This window comes from Nomascus leucogenys, chromosome 14 (genome assembly GCF_006542625.1).
Source record: "Nomascus leucogenys isolate Asia chromosome 14, Asia_NLE_v1, whole genome shotgun sequence".
NCBI classification, from domain to species: Eukaryota; Metazoa; Chordata; class Mammalia; order Primates; family Hylobatidae; genus Nomascus; species Nomascus leucogenys.
The window spans coordinates 69,226,081-69,244,214 of NC_044394.1; the positions used below are offsets into that span (position 1 = coordinate 69,226,081).

The following is an 18,134-nucleotide window of genomic DNA, read 5'->3' on the forward strand; positions in this document are numbered from 1 at the left end:
TAAATGATAATCAGCACTCATTTCTGTTGCCTACAAAGAGAAGCTTGTGAGGAAGAAATAAAAAGCCTTTGCCTTTTATTGGGTACAGTATATAGTGTAAACAGTAGGGGCCTAATACATGTTTGTTTCCATAAAGGTTTTTTCTAGCAGCTGTGATCAGCAAGGGGAAAGGACCTGCCTAAAGCCATCACGCTGCTAATTGGGGTCGAGTTAGAACCCAAGTCTCTGGGCCCCGCTTGAGGCTGTTTACTTCTTCAGGACAGAAGGGACCAGCTGGATATAAGAGCTGAAGGAGAGAGACCAGACCAGAGCGTCTATTCAGGTCGCTCTTGTAAATTGCCGCTTTTTGATAGTTCCCTGTGACTGGCATCTGATTGAGAAAATGTCACAAGAAGCTACCTACTGCTTGCCACTTAAACTAGCTGACAGTTTCCCATTCAAGTTCAGATTGCAATTCAGAGACACTCTAGGCTAGGCGCAGTGGCTCACGCCTGTAATCCCAGTACTTTGGGAGGCGGAGACAGGCAGATCACTTGAGTCTCAGGAGTTTGAGACCAGCCTGGGCAACACAGCAAAACCCCATCACTACAAACGATACAAAAAATTAGCCAGGCGTGGTGGCACGTACCTGTAATCCTAGCCACTTGGGAGGCTGAGGTGGGAGGATCGCTTGAACCCAGGAGGTCAAGACTGCAGTGAGTCGTGACTACGCCACTGCACTCTAGCCTGGGCGACAGAGTGAGATCCTTTCTCAAAACACACACACACACTCACACTCTAGATGCTTCTCTGCTGCTGTGTGTGCATTGGGTGGTACAGTGACAAGAGGGCTGGGGGAGGCAGGTATCACAGAAAGGACTCTGAGGGAAGTGAGTGGTGCACCCGGGGAAACTGAGGCCATGGGTGGTCCTCCCACATCCTCCCCACAGGCTAGCTGATGCCTCTGGACTCTCAGTTGTTTTCATCTGAGGAAACTTATTTTGAAGCCATATTCATGGCAGCTGCAGGTACCCACCCCTGAGCATTCACAGGACTTGTAGATAATTCACCTACATGGTCTCGGGCAGTTATACCCTGTGATAATTTATAGCCACCCATTCAGGCAGACAATTCCACATGAGCATTTGCTATCACTCTACTACCCTGACCCAAGCCTCAGTGTGACCCCTCTGCATGGCCTCTTCAAAAAAGATCCCTTCCCTGGGAGTTTGGGGAGTCCCTGGCTCCCAGGAGAGTAGCAGAGCCAAGAAGGGGGAAATAAAAGACCACAAAAGAATGGTGTGTTTTGAAGGAGTGAATGTTTTCTACAGCCCATTTCCAAAGAACAGTCTAGAAATGCTTGCACACAAACAGTGTCATCAGAGTAAGTGTGTGGTTTCCAAGCAGCCCCTACCACAAGCTCTCCGAGGCCTGTCCCTGCCAGGGAGCCCAACCTCAGCACCTAGTGTCCAGCTCCCCAGGGAAACTGTTCTGAGCACTAGTCCTCCCTTCTCTGAGCCCAGAACGGCAGGCTGCAACTTCTAGGGCTGAATGGATGGCAGCTCAAGGAAATAGAACGGCTTTCTGGTTTTAAAACCTCAGAAAGCCTAAAAAACTTGATCGCTATGGCTTACTTTAGGAAATTTTAGGCCCTTTCTCAGAGGGCCTAAAATTAGACCTTCGCCACTCCCAACCAAAACATGTCATGACATGGAAGAAGGTGGTCCCTGACCTAATGAACCATTTCTGTAAAAATGAGGTAGGGTGTGTAGACAGTGCAATAAGACTATGGAACAACAGACCGTGAGCCAGTGCCACCTTAAATGTAAACATTAGGGATCTAGGCTTCTGAAGAAGTGTTGGAAAGCCTATTAAACCACATAGGTTTGGGATTTTTCATTGTGTAGCAGACATATGGCTTAGTGTTTGATTTAAAAAATAGGATGTTGGTGGCCATTTTCATGAATAGTTTGACAGCTAGTCAGAAGTGTAATTGTCATTTTACCTAAATGCAACTGCTGTTGTTCGTAAGGACAGAAACCTGCTCACAGGGTCAGGGGCGGGGAGGTCTGGTCGGTTGGCTCTTTGACCCATCTGGTTACGACCTCCATGCTTTGTCCTGAGTAGGCTGGTTCATGCTGGCAAGTCAATGCAGAAATATTGATCACGTTCCTACTAATTGCAAGGATTGGGTTGAATGTTGCAGGAGGTAAGTAAAAGATGAGTGAGGCCATGACCTTATATAGGAACTGTCTGTTTCCTGGTCCACCAGAGCAACAACACAAGTAGTGGAACCGATCTCAAGGCAGGGAAAGGTTAGTGTCACAAGAGAAGAACAGTGAGCTTTGGAGCCTCAAAGAAAGGGGGGGTGTTAGGCCATCTCCCTGACCTTAAAAGAAATCTTCCTCCTTTTTACTACCATTGTAAGAATTTACCTACTCCAGGCCCTGTGCATGCTAAGCGTTCACTCAGTTAAACCACCACACAATCTTAGGAACTGGATTATACTAATACCTTTTCAACATGTGGGAGCTGAGGCTCAGAAAGATTAACTTTAGATCAAGGTAACAACTGGTAAAAGGGGTACAGTCAGGATTCGGTCCTAGCTCAGCCAGATCCCACTGTCATCTGTGACCTTGCAGTGGGGCAGGGAGTGGCAGCAGGAGACTGAGTGGGAGCCCTTGGGTCTTTGGGATGGTTTCACCTTTGGAAGATCCAGGCCCCTCGTGCCATGAGAGCCCCATGAAGGGCTCATGGCCTGGAGCGGGTGGGAGGGCAGGAAGCCCAGCTGGGCACAGAGCAGCTGGAGGAGTGCCTTATTTGAGGCTGCTCTCGCATCATCTCATTAGGGATAATCATTTGTAGACTTGCTGCCACTGCAAACCATCAGCCCCCCTCAAATTTTCCCTGCAGCAGTGATAATGAAGTGATTCCTTAGCAGAACTGAGTACTAAGAAGTGATTCCTTAGCAGAACTGCTGGGTAACACAATTAATTCAGACTTGGGGTGGATGTTAGTGTGAATTAGGGGGTCTTCTGAATTATAAAACCTTTCAAAAGGAGCACAGGTTTATTGCTTCTGAACTTCACCAGGAATTGAAGCCAGACTGGCAAGGGGGCTCCCTGGACGAAGTCCTCTGTGTGTCACTTGTAGGTCAGTGGTGCTTTTTCCTGCATCTGGGGGCTCGAAGGTTGTTTCATAGCCATTTAGATATTCCCCTTGGAGTCTTGCTTGCAATTAATCTGTACTGTCTGTAAAAAGGTTTGCCTAGCAAAGGTAAACTCCAGCACCCCAACTCACATTAATGAGTTTTGCCTGTGTAAACCACATTAAATGTGGTTGTTGCTTTTTAATTGTCCTTAAGTTTCTTGTATGTTAACTGCTCCAGGCTAGAACTCTGGTTTCTGTTTCCGTTGGGGGCTCTATTCTCACTCCTACCCAAATAGCCTCGCCAGTCTGCACTGAGATCTGCTCTCCTACCCCCACCCTGTCTGGCATTAGTACTAAGAAGAGAATGAAGCTTAGAAAAACAGCCTCACTGGCCTAGATGAGGAGGCACAGGTATGTGGGGAAAACAGGAGTGGAAGCCACAAGGTCTTCTTCTGAGGGTCTGGAACTACCAGGTCAAGAGAAGAAAGACTTCAGCTTGTCACTGTTGGATGTCTTAATATGAGGAAGGACTCAAACGGAGCTGTCCGCAGCTGCAACTCGCTGTCTTGAGAGGTGGTGACCTTTCTCCAGAAGGGTGGAAACTGTAGCCAGACAACTACTTGGGGAAGCAGCATACAGAGAGATCACCCTTCTGATGATGCACCCAGTCTGAGGCCTCACTAGGCCAAGAGTGCGTCACCTGGGAGCTTGTAAGAAACTTACCATCCTGGGCCCCATGACACACCTCTTGACCCAGACTGCATCTTAACAGGATCCTCAGCTAATGCATGCGATTGTTCACTTCCGGGGCCTCTGGTTCAGGACCAGGGTGCATGAGCATCACCTGGAGGAGATTTTTAATACAAATGCGGGGGCTGAGCTGCTGGCCTAGGACATAGAAGGACCATTCCCATACCTCACAGTCCAGCTCTCTCCCCATTCGGTCCCCGCTCCATGCGGTTGTGTTTCCAAGTTCATGCCTGTGTGCACACCTGCACACAAGGGAATAGGAAAATGGCTTTGACGTATGGAATCATGTCTACAAGCTGCTTCAGTCAGGGGCCCTTCTTGCTGAGAGACCAGGCAGCTTTCCCAGGGAGCCCCAGGGCAGGGGCCTGAGGCACCTGCTTCCTGTTCTGTCCCCTGAGAGCTCCGCTTTGCCAGGAGAAAGGAGAAGCCTAAACAGGGTGGGCTGGGTCTGCGAGGCCTGCCTAGGGCTGCCCAGGGCTGCCCTCCGCCTTCCCAGCCCTTCAGTCCCTGATCCTTTCGGGCCCCTCCTAGGCCAGAATGTCCCAGATTAGATGGGGTGGGGAGGGTGTCTTCTGGTTGCTGTAGGCCTGCATTAGGGGAGTACCCTCTCTGGTCCCACGTGGGGCAGGTGCCCAGAGCCAGGAATGAGCTGCTTGTGGTGATTCCTGTGTGTCTGGAGTCCAGGAGCCCCTTGCACTGTTGGCCAGTGGTCACTGTGCAGTGATTGACTGGGCTCAGTGTCTGTAGCTTTTGTCTGAGCCCCTTGCACCCCTCCCCGGGGATCATTGTCTGAGTTGGTGGATGTTAATCTGCAGCCCCTGAGAAGCTGCCTGGCAAATGGGAGGTTAATGTGCAAACAGCGGGGAGCATTGTCCATGTGTGAGGCTGGACAGCAAGTGGGAGGGAAATAGTTAAAAATCCTATTCATGGCCCAGGAGGGGAGGAGGGGTGGGCGCAGGAGCAGGCCCGGCCTTGTGCTAATCTTGCTGGAATGTAACTAGTTCGGGCGGTTTCTGGCTTCGATGTGCTTTGGGGCCGGTTGGCGTCCCCCCCTCCCCAGTTCATCGATGGTGCGTCCGCGCGCCGAAGGCTGCTCTTTGTGTTCTCTGCAGCCACAGCTTAGAAGCGTCCGAGTCAGACTGCTTTAAGTTGTAAGGATGGGGAGGGAGGAAGCTCAGCGAGGCAGTTGTGTTATCCACGGTGGGAGAATCCACAGGCTCTTTCTCTGTTGGAGGATTTGGGTGGGGGAAGGGAGTGGGCAGAAGAGAATGTTCAAGGAGAAAGACCCCAAACCTGTTGGGTCAGGCTGCTCAGCTGCCTGGAGGCCTGGGAATGCCTAGGGGGAAGCCGCTGCTTCCGGACACACAATCAATTACATGTAACAGTGGGGCCTTGTGTGTGTAGGCGGGACACTGGGAGGGGTTGGCTCACAGCTCATGTTTTAATGCTTTACAAGGAGAGTGTGTTCATGCATTGCTTCTGCAACTTATAATCAATTTAAAACATTCTACATCTTGATCTAGGCTGGTGGTTACATTGATATTTACATATTGGGCCAGGTGTGGTGGCTCATGCCTGTAATTTGGGAGGCCGAGGTTGGTGGATCACCTGAGGTGTCAGGAGTTTGAGAACAGCCTGGCCAACATGGCGAAACCGTCTCTAATAAAAATACAAAAATTAGCCGGGTGTGGTGGCAGGCATCTGTAATCCCAGCTGCTCGGGAAGCTGAGGCAGGAGAATCACTTGAACCTGGGAAGCAGAGGTTGCGCTGAGCTGAGATCGCACCATTGCACTCCAGCCTGGGTGACGGAGTGAGACTCTGTCTTAAAAAAAAAAAAAAAATTACATATTAAAAATTCACTAGAGCCTGGGCAACATAGTGAGACCCCCATCTCTACAATTTAAGAATTAGCTGGGTGTAGTGGCACATGCCTGTGGTCTCACCTACTCGAGAGGCTGAATCAGGAGGATTGCTTGAGCCCAGGAGTTCGAGGCTACAGTGAGCTCTGATTGAGCCATTGCACCCCAGCCCGGGCAACAGAACAAAATCCTGTCTTAAAAATTCACTAAGCCGCACACGAGATTTGTGTACTTGCTTATATATACATATTATACCTTAGTTTTAAATATTTTAAATTAATTTACAAAAAGAAAAATCCCTCCTTCCTGACCTACCAAGGCCTTGGCTGGCCAGCACAGCTGCAGGGAGGAAGAACAGGTTCCCCGGCTTAGCTCCAGGGCATCCTCAGACTGCCCGGTGGAGTGGGCGCTGAGCTCCCACACCACTGTTTGGAAACAGAATGAAGTTGCACAGCAGCCAGATTCTGGGGCTTCCCCACCCAAGTTTGCCACTTTGCTCATGGGATTTGAAGAAAGCATCAAAGGCAGCAGCTTTAGGAAATAGCTCCAAGGGCCCCACTTGGAGTGAGGTCACCTTCTCAGCTCACAGAGGGCTATGGTGCCAGCTGCTGGCCACACATGCCCACGGGGCTGCTCTGGCCCTGCCTGACCCTGACTGGCTTCCCCTTGCATCCCCTGGGGAGCCCACGCCCACTGCACAGCATACCCACCAGGTGCTGCTGCCCTCCTGAACTCTGTGGGACACGCTGCTGCCCGAATGGGGACTGCCCCGGAAGCAGGACCCTGGATTTCTCCTCTGCTACCTGCCCCCTCCCACCACCTAGTGAGGGTTCCACATTATGAATGTCATGGTTCCTTCCGGCTCTTGATTTTCCATGATTAGGGATCAGGAAATGATTTTCCTCTGAGTATTTTTAGGCCATGAGACTCAGTATAACAGTCAAATCCTGACTCCACAACCCCTAGCTGTGTGGCCTTGGATAAATTAAAATCTCTCTAATCTTAGTTTCCTCATATGTGAAATGGGAATAACAACAATACTAAACTCAGTAGGGCTGATGAGGATTAAGTGAAAACCAGACTAATGTTGTATTCATTATCTGGGATAAAGGTTAGCCTGTATCATCATAATCAAAACCACACGACACAGTGTGCCTCACAGTCCAGTGAGCCAAATCCTTGCCTGTGCACACTGTACCCTTAGACCTGAGCAGGGGGGCCTGCATTGGACCCTACTTTGGAGGGCCCTGCTCTGACCACCCCGGCCACTTCCTTCCTGACCAGGCCAGGAATCCACAGAGCTGAGGATCCAAAGAATGGGATCCTGAGGCTTGAGAGCTTGCCTGGCTCTTCCCTGGACGTGCACCAAGCCACTGGTGTGCACACCTATAGGTTGAGATGGGGGGCTCCCGTTTGCCTGGGGCTGAGCTTTGATGGGGGGGCTGAGATGTCTGGGATGTTTCCATGTGTGGTCCCAAGACCTGGTAGGACAAGATGCAACTGGAAATGGTGGGGGTGCCAGATCAGGCTCTCTTACCACCACCGCATTCTGGTACAGAACCCAGGAGTCTGGGAATTCTAAATTTGAGCCTGGCCTTTTCATAGCATTCATATTTGTCAAGGGAGGAGGAGAGAATGTATTTAACAGTTTGTCAGCTTGAGTTATAACTTTTACATGTGTAAGCATATGGGCTTGCATCTATGTTCTTGTCCCAAACCCTGCAGATATTGGGGTTGGGGGGGCTGTCTGCATGCCCTTCCTTCCCCAGTGGGTGACCATCACTGACCTCTGAGACTTAACACAAATTGTAGCCATGCCCGCCTCCGAAGCCGTCTTTAGGAAAACAGTGTCGTAGGTCCTTTCAGTTCAAAACCCTTGCTTACTTATTAATATGAATACATTGGTTCTAGAATAGAGCCTTGCCCTGTGGAAATTGCCATCTGTACTCTTCGAGGTCTAGCTCAGATCCCACCTCTTGGCCTCACTCTGAAATACCCCCACACTCGGTGACACCCTCACTGTATGACATTTACCATTTGGGACAGAAGCCCTGTCCTCCCTACCTATAGCTGAGGCCACCTCCCAAGACACATTGTCATTCTGTCCCCCACAGCACCACACACAGTGGCTGCGCATGGTGGATGCACAGTGAGTATTTGTGGAATGAGCGGCCGAGCCGCTGCAGACTGATGAGTGTTCTGGGGCCTGTGTTGGTTTTCTAAAACTGCTCTGTCAGTAAGCGCCCCCCAGTCCCCACGTAAACGTATTCAGATGCTAAAGAAGATCAGGCAGCCACCCTTTAAAGAGCCCGATAAACCCAACCTTCATTTTTATTATCTTTGGGCAGGGTTTGCTTGGGAATTCGTATCTGTAGGAAATCTTAGTGCTCGCTGCTGGGAGGCAAATTGTTCGCATTCATTTGTTCTTTCAGTGGTTTGGCCCTATAAAGCAGAGGGCTGGCCTGAGGGAAAATTGTGAAAGAATCTGAGTTTGTCTTTGGGGTAGAAATTAAGCAGCTTCTCTAGGCCTTGCCCTCAAACTTCAGCCCTGTTTACTATTGAAGATTGTGTGTCTCAAGGGGTAGAGAGCCGTGGGATAATGGAGACTGAAAAAATGTTGCAATTTAGCCATTTTGTTTTCTTTTTTCCTTGGAGAATAATCTTTTGGGAAAAACTTGGATAGAGACCTTTTGAGCCATACAATTTTTTAAAGTTGAATTCAAGCCTCTAGCCATGGCTTGATTCATTTTTTTCTGAACAATGAACAAAGAAATGCTGGTAGAGAGCCTTGAAATGTGGGGATATTGAATGAGGAAAGGAAAAAGGAGGGCTGTGAGTGTTCCTGAGCACTGGCTGGACCCTGCAGAAGCTTCCGATCATTCTGGAGGTCTCCAGAACTTGGTGGCTGGGACACCAGATATTGTGCATATGTGAGGGGAGGGCCTCTGAGAACTCCCAAGAGGCCCCCAGCAGCCCCCCCCAGCTGACCTTTCACAGTTGGCACTAAACTGCAGGCTTATCTCCTTTCTCTATTTCCAGGACTGCAAATTGCAGCACCTGGAACTAAGACATCCCTGGAGGGCAGACCTTCCAAACTCACCCCCATTCATTAAGGCAAACACTGCTTCATCCACAGTGTTACAGTAACATCAGCAAGAAGAAATGGTGATCATGGCTGATAGCTGTCAAGTGCTTACAGCAAACCAGATGCTTCAGGGTGCCCTTCTCTATTTAATCTTGCTATGGCAGTGTACGTTGGCAGGGGACTGGAATTTAAGCAAAAGAAGAAATACTGATGTTTTCAATTCATCATTTAAAGAGACCTTGTACGTGGCCGGACGCAGTGGCTCACGTCTGTAATCCCAACATTTTGGGAGGTTGAGGTGGGCAGATTGCTTGAGCCCAGGAGTTCCAGACCAGCCTGGGCAACATAGTGAGACCTCGTCTCTACAATACAGGAAAAAAAAAAATTAGCAGGGCATGGTGGTGCGTGCACGTAGTCCCAGCTACCCGGCGGGGTGCTGAGGTAGGAGGATTACTTGAGCCCTGGGAGGTCAAGGCTGCAGTGAGCCAAGATCGTGCCACTGCACTCCAACCCCGGTGACAGAGTGAGACCCCATCTCAAAAAATAAACAAACAAATAGACCTTGTACGTGAGGCCTGGCCATTTGTTAACCCGTGTGAAAGATGTTTCGGTGGCCATTTAATAAACATACGTTGAATAATGTTCTGTACTGTGTACCACAGATACAAAGGGGAAAAAGATACAGAAGGAAAAAAGAAAACTCAGTATCACCTCAGCCCCTTCTGATAGAACAGGTGTGTCCAAGCAGCAACATCCTAAAATAGTTGTCCTCCACTCTGGGATGTAAAAGAAGTTCTTCTGGGATTTGGTTTTAGTACAATGACTGAGAATTTGCTCTCCCTCAGTTATCATATCTACTGTGACAGGCCCTGCACACGTCCTGTGAGATCACCTGCCAAGAACCTGTCCGCCATTTCTCATTAGTATCGTTGTGGTTTGCAGTCACCTGTGTAGAATTTGCACCTATACTCAAGTGTTATTTGTTTTCAATTACTTCCTCAATTATTGCTGGTGTGTGTGTTGGGGGTGGGGGTGGTATTTCATAGCCAAAGCTATAAAATGTATTTCCAATAATAGTAGTAGAATTTTTTCAGCCCCTAAAACCCACCATAAAAGTTAACTATAATAACAAGGCCCGTAGGCCTGTACACAAGGGCATTTGGTTTCTATCGAAGTGTATTACACAGGCCAGACCTCTGGATTCTCCACCTCCAGTGGCTACTGTTTAAAGCAGGCATTAAAAGGAAGATCATTTTCAGTGTGTTTGTGATTATGAAGCATGTGTGTGCTCACAAAGGATAGCTCCCTGGGCAATGCCTGGAAGAGGACTTTGTGAAGTGGAGGCTGTACATGATTCCACCAGCAGGCATGTGTCTTGACAAAGGTTATAAGGACAAGAAGATGTGCCTTAGCTGTAACCAAATCCCAGCCTAAGCAATCAGGTGAGTTGAAGTAGATGTTGTCAAAGCTAAAAAGAAGCCAAGCGTGGTGGCTCACACCTGTAATCCCAGCACTTTGGGAGGCTAAGGCAGTAGGATTCTTGAAGCCAGGAGTTTGAGACCAGCCTGGGCAACATAGCAAGATCCCATCTGTTAAAAAAAAATTAGCTGGGTGTGGTGATGTGTGCCTATAGTCCCAGCTACTCAAGAGGCTGAGGTGGGAGGATCGCGTGAGCCCACGAGGCCACAGTGAGCCATGTTCGTGCCACTGCACTCCAGCCTGGGCAACAGAGCAGGACAGCATCTCTCTTTTTTTTTTTTGTAATACAAACAATCCCATAGCATTTATTGCCATCTTGTAATAACATAAGGGTAATCAAAACAATATGAATAAATGTTCATATTGGACAAAGGACATCTAAAAACAAACTCTATCCTTCTCAATTTCTCACTTCATTGATCATTTCTAGTTGGAGACACTTTGTAGCAGAAGAATACCTCCTTTTAGCATGATCTGACCCAGCTGTTTTCTTGACTTTGTTTTAGAATGAATCTCTTCCACATCATCTAATAACAAGGTTCATATACTTATTAAAACCAGTGATACAGCCTTCTGTCCGCATATTCACTTGCTCATAGAGCCACACCTGAATCTGCGATCTATTTTGTAAATGTCTGAAAATGAGGTTGATGGGCTACACCATCACCTTCTGCACTTTCTGGCCCTGGCCGTGGTACGCCATGGTGGAATTTCACAAAGAGCACACCTGCACGCTGCCTCTGAGAGCAACTTCCAGAATCAAGACACCATCTCTTAAAAAAAAAAAAAAAAAAAACTAAAAAGAATAAGATGTAGGCTTAGGGCTTCCTCCCTTGCGGAATTCTTTTGGATCCCTCTAGCCTCTGACAAGCCGAGCAGAATATGGAAAAAGGAGTCTGTAGAGGCTGCTGTCAAGTCCAGGGTAAAAACATGAGCATTTCCAAGCATTTCATCAAGGACTTGTTAAAGATCCAGGTTTGAAGTCTCCAAGGAAGACTTTTTTTTAAAGATGTTGCCCAAAGGAAAAGAGATCAAACCAGCAGAATGAATTCCCCATCATATACATGGGGGATACCCAGGAACTCACAGGGTCTCTTCAGAACTCTGAAAGCAATTAGAGAACAAGCATATGGGTTGTGGTCCCTAGAGTTGGAGCCTGATGCCATCCTCCAATAAGTTCTCCAGCAGATTCCCTTTGGAAGGCTACTCATGGACCCGGGAAGAAATGACACCCAAGAGCGGAGAACTAGAGGCTAACACTGGGTACTCGCTACTGCAGTGGCTTCAGATACCCTACCCTTACCCCAAACTTGGGCCAGGCCAGTGGCTATGGAACTCCAGAAAGAAGGGCCTCAGAGAGAGAGAGGGAGAAGGAGAGAGTGTCATCTACATCATGACAGTTGCACACTTTACACGTGCAACAGGAGAAAGCTGAGGTCCCTCAGCAGCCCTTTGCCTGCACTTGGGCCAATGACCAAAGGTACCCAGGGTGGTGGTCCAGTCACTGGCAAAAGCATGGCAGCCTTTTGGCAAAAGAGTTGGGGGCATAAATAGTGAAACACTCAGAGAATGGAATGATTGGCTGGCTAGAACATGGATGGAGGGTGTTGCTGGGAATAGGCAGTTGGAGATGGGAAGGGTAGGCCAGGGCCTTAATGCCCACTGGGCAGTTAGGTTTTTTACTGCAGGCATCGGGGAACCACTGGAGCTTTTGTTGGGGGTGGGGTGGAGGCGGGGAAGTAACGCAATCACAAGAAGGATGGGCTGGCCAGGGGAGGGGCTGCAGGCAGGAGGGCAGCTCAGAGTCTTTACAGAGGTCCAGGGGAGTGAGCAGCAGAGAGGAAGGGGAACAATTGGAGAGACAGTCCAAGTTAGAATGACAAGATTTGGTCCCCTGTCAGTTGTAGAGAGTGAGGGAAAGAGAAGAAGCCAGAATGATCCCTAAGGTTTGTACAATACTCAGGGTGACCGTATGTCCTGGTTTACATCATCCATCATAATTGTTAAAGGTGTTCCCTTTCACTTTCAAAGGAGCCTTGGTTGATAGGATGTAGGAAACAGGATCAGGGCTGGATTTTGATGAGTCTATGTGGGATTGAGCTGCCTGTAGCATGGTGTCAAGGAAGCACTTGGAGATGAGGAGGAAGGCTGGAGCCAGCTGCAAAGATGAGCGTGATCATCGCGTGGGTGCCAACCTGCAGGGGGAGGAGGAGACTACCCAGAGAACACCAGCTTTCAAGGCATAGGCCAAGGCTCTGAGGAGCGGCTGGAGAAGTAAGTGGAAAACCAGCCGAAAGGGTGCCCCAGAAGCTGAGGGGCCTCTTAGGAAAAAGACCTGGAAGATGACATTGGATTTGGTAGTTAGGAGGTCAGCAGTGGCCTTAGCGAGAACAGGGCCAGTGACATGGGAAGGCAGGTGGCAGTGGGTCAAATGATTGGAGGGAGTGGAGGCATTGACAGTGGGGGTTTGACGGTTTTGTAAAGAGCTTGTAAGGGAGAGACAGCCTCAGCACAGGGCCCATCCAACTGTGGGTCTCCAGCCAATTGCAATGATTTTTCCTGCCCATTTTTCCTTCTTTGAAGGGAAAAATGGAAATTGAAGAGGAAGAAATCAATGACCCATTTGAACCATGACTTGGAGTTTAATTCAGCGTGTGTTTGAGTGACTGAGTACTCCTGACCTCCAGGAATGGATAGAATGGAACATGGAAAATCAAGGTGGATCAAATGAGAATTTGGCCAATGGACTTACAAAAAAGTATTCAAATGGGCCACACCTACCTAGTCTGGTGCTGTGCATGCATCACAAATCCTCGGACATGAGATGGAGTTGTGACCTGGTCAGCGATTGGGTTTCAGAGTCTGGATAGGAACCGGGGGCTCAGGAAGGAAGTGGCAAAGATGTGGAATTTTCAGGTCATCATCAGGCCTGAACAAGACCTGATCACCACCCAGTCTCGTTCCTCAAACAGCTGCTTGTGAAAGTTAAGTTCTGTAACCAACTTCATGCACAGGCTATGCCTAGAACTGGTGTTCTACTAGGTCACTCAGGAAATGACAGGGGATTTGAGAAATGTTTTTAGAGCCTTTGTGCTCTGAAATGTACCCTCCTCCCCAACCCAACTAGCCTAGCCTGGATGCTTGAAATTCCGTAAAGACCAAGCCCTGGATTGGATTGGAGAGTTGGGGGAATGCGTTGCAGCCCCTCTCCCAACCCAGAAAGAAGGCATGTAATGTGCTAACACCATTAGGAATGTTTATGGCATATGGGTTATGATAGTGAATTTGTCCAATAAACCATCAGGAAACTTGTGCCGGCATTTCCTGTCTCACTTTCTGATGGCTAATTTATGAGGGCTGCTCTCAGGTTATAGAGTCTCCATTTTTACCAGAAACTTCCACCTTGAACCTTACAATGGGTCCACTGGAATGAAGATATGTATTCTAGGCAAGGATTTAGATAAGGGAGAACCATGAACCTGGCACACAGTAGCACTAAACAGTGTTTAATGGGTAAGTGGGTGGATGCTTGCTCTGGGCTGTGAAAGAAGAGTGTAAAAGAGACAGGACCATAGATCCAGGAAGGTCATCTTTGAAAGAGAAGCCCAAACAATGAGTAGAAACTGCAGAAAGTTATGGAGGGATAGGTGTGAGCATTTGGGGACCACTCTGACCTCACATTAGCATTACCTGGGAGCTAAAAAAAAAAAAAAAAAAAAAGTACATGCTTAAGCCCCACCCTGGAAGAGTTAAATCATAATGGGGAAGGCAGACAGGAATCAGTGTTTTTAAAGCTCCTCCCAGCAGCCCTGAGGCCAGTGAGATCTGAGAACTAGCAGACTGGGTTGTCTCCTCTGGTTGAATTGGCGCCCAGACCTTCCCCCAGCGGGGAATCCCTCTGGAAGGGAAAGAGTGGAGGAGAGTGTCCAGGGCGGGGCTATAGAGTGGACCCTTCCTCAGCCAAGGAAGGACTCGTGCAGCTGGCAGTCATAGCACTTACTGGCCCCAATGTATGTTGCCCAGGAACCATTGAAGGGTTCCAAATGGCTGAGGTCGCATTTTTCCAGGCCCTAATGGGAATGGCTGGGAAGGTTGTCAGGGGCAAGACCCCATTCAAAAGAAAACAGCACTCAGAAGTTCAGGAATGAGAGGCTGATGATTTGAATATAGACTTTACTGGGTTTTTTTTTTTTTTTCTGAGTGTTTTTATATATTTAAATTTTTTTAATCAAAAAGTGATTCCCATTGCATATATTTGCATTTACCTTTTAAAATCAATGTATATTTAGCCAAAAGAATAAATAAAAACACCCATAATCTTGTCGCCCAGAGAGATAAGTTCAACTCACCTCTTAATGTATATTCTTCCAGATTTCTCAACACATACATAAAGATACCTGTTTTACAAAAGTAGGATTCAATACATGTTTTTTCTTTTTTTAAGCACTCCCCATTACACAGGTGGAAATACATGTTTTGTATCTTGCTTTTTCACTTAACAGTGTAAAAACCTTTCTGTTTCTGTAAATAACCACCTACTATATAAATTCAGATACCATAATTGTAGCATTAGGCATTTAATATCTTTCAGCTGTTATAAACAGCTCTTCAGTGAACATCCTTGCAGCTATATTTTGCCTGCATCCTTAATTATTTCCTTAGGATGCATTCCTAGAGACAGTAAGCCTTCAGAAGACTTGATACATACTTCCAAATTGCACAAGACAGGATTTACTAATTTAGTTTCCCACCAACAGCGTATTAAAAAGTGCCTGTGGTAATTAAAGGGGGAAAAGGCCACTGCCAACATGAGAGACTAAAAGTAGTTAACTCATTACTGAGTTCATAACTTCTTTATCTCAAATTCTGCAAACAAATGGGAGTGGAACCCAGAGATTTTCCTTGACAGCTTGGTGCCCAGCCCAGAAGGATCTTTGTTGTCTGGCCCACGAGGTCACCGGCTCCTGGGGTTTTCAGTGCAGCAGGTATCCTTGTCCAGGGTCTTTGTTTCCCGCTGGTCATTGGCCCAGCATGCTTCCGGTGGGCACTTGGGAACCACCAGGGGGCAGTGTGGAGCTGTTGAGCATGCTCTGCGCGCCTTCCGACTTACCCATGTTGAAACTTTCAATAATACAAATATTCCTTTGTTCTGTTTTATGACTTCTCAGATTGGTATTTATAATATTGATTTGCTTACATTAGTATTTCATCCCCTTCCAATTATTTTTATGTTTATGTGTTGTAAAAAAAAATAACCCGATCCATCATAGCTCTTCTGTAGCTGGGGGCCAGGACACCTGGGTTGTTCTGATCCCAGCTCTGCCAGTGCCTTCCGTGACCTTGGTGGGACAGCTCACCCCATGGGCCTGACTGCCCTTGTCTGAGGAGTGCCAGGATGGGCTGCAGGAGTGGTATGTTTTCCTCTCTTCCAGCACTAGCATAATGAAAGGATTAAGAGTTGGCCTTGGCCAGGTGTGGTGGCTCATGCCTGTAATCCCACCACTTTGGGAGGCCGAGGCGGGTGGATCACTTGAGGTCAGGAGTTCAAGACCAGCCTGGCTAACATGGTGAAACCCTGTCTCTACAAAAATACAAAAATTAGCCGGGTGTGGTGGCGTGCATCTGTATTCCAGCTACTTGGGAGGCTGAGGTGGAAGAATCGCTTGAACCCGGGAGACGGAGGTTGCAGTGAACCAAGATTGTGCCATTGCACTGCAGCCTGGGCAACAGAGCAAGACTCTGTCTCAAAAAAAAAAAAAAAAAAAGAGTCGGCCTTTGGGGCTGGGCGTGGTGGCTCACACCTGTAATCCCAGCACTTTGGGAGGCCGAGGCAGGTGGATCACTTGAGATCAGGAGTTCGAGACCAACCTGGCCAACATGGTGAAACCCTGTCTCTACTAAAAATACAAAAATTAGCTGGTGTGGTGGCGCACACCTGTAATCCTAGTTACTCAGGAGGCTGAGGCAGGAAAAGCACTTGAGCCCAGGAGGTGGAGGTTGCAGTGAGCCAAGATCACACCATTGCACTCCAACCTGGGCAACAAAGACTCTGTCTCAAAAAAAAAAAAGAGTTGGCTTTTGGGTTTGGGATAGACTTGGGCAAGTTAGTTAACATCTTTGTACCTTAATCCCTTCATCTGTTAAATGAGGATAATAATAGCATCAACTTATAAGGCTGTGGGGTTAAACGAAATAACACATGGAGTATCTGGCACAAGGTAACACATCACTAAATGTTTTCTTTAAAAAAACCTGTTTATCCAAGATTTATGCAGACAGTTTCCTGTCCTTGGCTTTGGCACATACTTATTTGCTTATCTGAAATGATACTAATATCAAACAGAGTATGAATTTCAGAAGTGCTGTATTCCACAGCAGGGCTGAATGGAAGAATCCCAGCATCAAGGCCCCCAGCTACAAAAGATTAGAATGTTTTTATTTTTTTTTATAATATATTAACTGTAGGGGAAAATATAAAAATAGAAGCAGATATGATATCGGTAAATGTTTTTTATTTGATCACTTTAGGTAAATGGAGTCTTACTCGCCTCATAGGGTCTCCACTGGCAGCGGACCTTCCCATTCCCTCTATCCATCATTCTCCCAAAAGGTGATGGTTTCTCTGTTCTCACCCTAGGTCAGCTAAATTAGGGTCTGTGGCAACAACCCCAGGAGTGTGACCACTAATTGCCTTTGCATACAATATTTCCACTAGAGCTGCCTGGGAGGCAACACCTCCAGAGAGGACTTGCACCTCTAATTTGGTTAATCCTAGAACACCCTGCAATAGTCATCAAGCACCTCTCACAAATGATATGCTGTGCTAAAGGCCGTGGGGACCCAAAGGGCAAATAAGATTGGATGCCTTTTTTTTTTTTTTTTTTTTTTTTTGAGACAGAGTCTCGCTCATGTCACCCAGGCTGGAGTGCAGTGGCGCAATTTCGGCTCACTGCAACCTCTGCCTCCTGAGTAGCTGGGATTACAGGCGCCCGCCACCATGCCCGGCTAGTTTTTGTACTTTTCGTAGAGACGGGGTTTCACCATGTTGGCCAGGCTGGTCTCGAACTCCTGACCTCAGGTGATCCACCCTCCTCGGTTTCCCAAAGTGCTGGGATTACAGGCGTCAGCCACCGTGCCCAGCCTGGATGGCTTTCTGAAGCGGCAGGTTAAAAAAAAAAAAAAAAAAAAAAAAAGATTGGATGCCTATCCCCAAAGAGCTTAGGGGAAGCTAAGCGAGGAAATGAGCCTGGCTGTGAGCTGGAAAGTCAGCGGGCAGCAGGGTGTGTGACCGACCTGGAGGAACGAGTGTGGGGCAAGGTGAATGTTAGGGAGCCATTGCAAGATAGTGGTAGTTGAGATGGAAAAAACACAGGACTTGATGGGCTAGATGACAAAGTGAGGAAGAAGGTGGAGGAAAAGATGTCTGAGGTTTTGACCCTGCAGGTACGTGAGAAGAGAGAGATGATAGATCTCGGTGAGAAGCAATTTGGGAAGACAATAGTGGTATGTCCTGGGACACTCTGACCTTTGAGTTTGTGTGCAGAGCCTCTTTCTCCAATTCCTAGGGGTGACCTCATCCACAACTGGCAGTAGCCCCTAGATAGCCACAAACATGCAATCCAACGAGTATTCCCCGGATGACACTTACTCGCATAATCTTTGCCACATACCACCTATACTATTTACATAATTATTTTTCTTTGAATTGATTCACTTTTTTCCACTTTTTAGACATGGAGCTTCACTGTAAGCAACAGTATCCAAGATATCAAACTTTGCCTGTAACATGTATGTGTAATTGTGTATATGTATATACATGTGCATACACATA

General features: G+C 47.7%; 1 protein-coding gene and 1 pseudogene across 1 annotated transcript in view; one reads left to right on the plus strand and one right to left on the minus strand.

Annotated features, from left to right (window-relative positions):
* Window positions 1-18,134, plus strand: part of TCF7L1 (transcription factor 7 like 1) — a 178,496-nt gene that overhangs the window by 120,930 nt on the left and 39,432 nt on the right. The gene's annotated exons all lie outside the window — the stretch shown is intronic.
* On the minus strand, window positions 10,730-11,006 carry LOC105738942 (annotated as a pseudogene).